The sequence below is a fragment of the Bactrocera latifrons genome, unplaced genomic scaffold (genome assembly GCF_001853355.1).
Source record: "Bactrocera latifrons isolate USDA-ARS-PBARC rearing strain unplaced genomic scaffold, ASM185335v1 scaffold_299, whole genome shotgun sequence".
Classification (NCBI taxonomy): Eukaryota; Metazoa; Arthropoda; class Insecta; order Diptera; family Tephritidae; genus Bactrocera; species Bactrocera latifrons.
Window position 1 is genome coordinate 58,915 of NW_017536618.1, and position 1,111 is coordinate 60,025.

Consider the following 1,111-nt stretch of genomic DNA (forward strand, 5'->3'; position numbering starts at 1 on the left):
TTTTTATAATCTTTTTTATTTTTATTTTTTATATATTATTGTTGATTTCGCAAATTGTCCCTAAATTATTATGATAAATGCCTTAGAATTAATAAAATAATATTTGGGCAAAYATAAATTGGGGTCCGTTTCGATTATATGGATCCGAATGCCTCGATGGCCTATTAATCTGATCTTCTCTGATGTAATTACGGGCTTACGCTAATTTAATCCGTTTTAGGGTTCAAACGTTATCGAGGGCAACCAACGGTAGACTCAGGAAACGTGCTGTTTCGTAGGAGTTGGACCAAAGGAGTTGAAAGGGGTCTCAGATGTGTAAGATTAGCTGGACTTGTTGGCATGTTGGCCATATACTTGGGAAGTCGGGGTCGATTCTGGGTAAATCGGAGTTTAACCTGTTACAGTAACCAGAATGCAACCGCGTAAGGATCACTTTCAATTCTCGCGACAGTTCGAACTCGTCGTCTGCAATGAGTGGTGGTAAATACAAGTGAGTAGGTGAAGGTGTTGATGGCTTTAGAGCACCTGAAGTCTGGGCGACGAACTGTTCGAAACCATCAACGAGTCAAGAAAAGATGGATCAGCACATGTGACAGATTTTTAAAAGGGTTCCTTCACAACTTTAATATGTTTTCAAAATGTACAGGTAATGTTGTCTTGAGATACTTAAAGTTTTTTTTTGACAAATGCCGACCTGTAGCTCTATTTTGACCGCCTTTTAAGTAGAATGGCTTGGTCTTAGTAACATACTCCTAATAAAAGCAAAAAGCATTTTTTCAATTAACTTCCAAAGCATGAGCATAGGCCTAATCTATATTTTTAGAATAAATATTTGCTTGATTTATAAGTTATTGTCTATTTATTGACTCTGTGCTCATTGCAAAATACTTCGACTATCAATTTGACTCGTTTCAACTGGTTAGATTATCGGCATGGCTATAAAGCTGTGCACACAATAATGCAGACACAGGACCGACACTTCGAGTGGCGCATCGAAGTTCTTATGTCTGCAACTGCCGCCCCTCAGCTGCAACGCTGCTTTATTGGCCCAATTTCCAGTTGCAGTGCCAACACAAGGGTTCAGTTACGCCATGCGAGTCGAGTCTGGTCG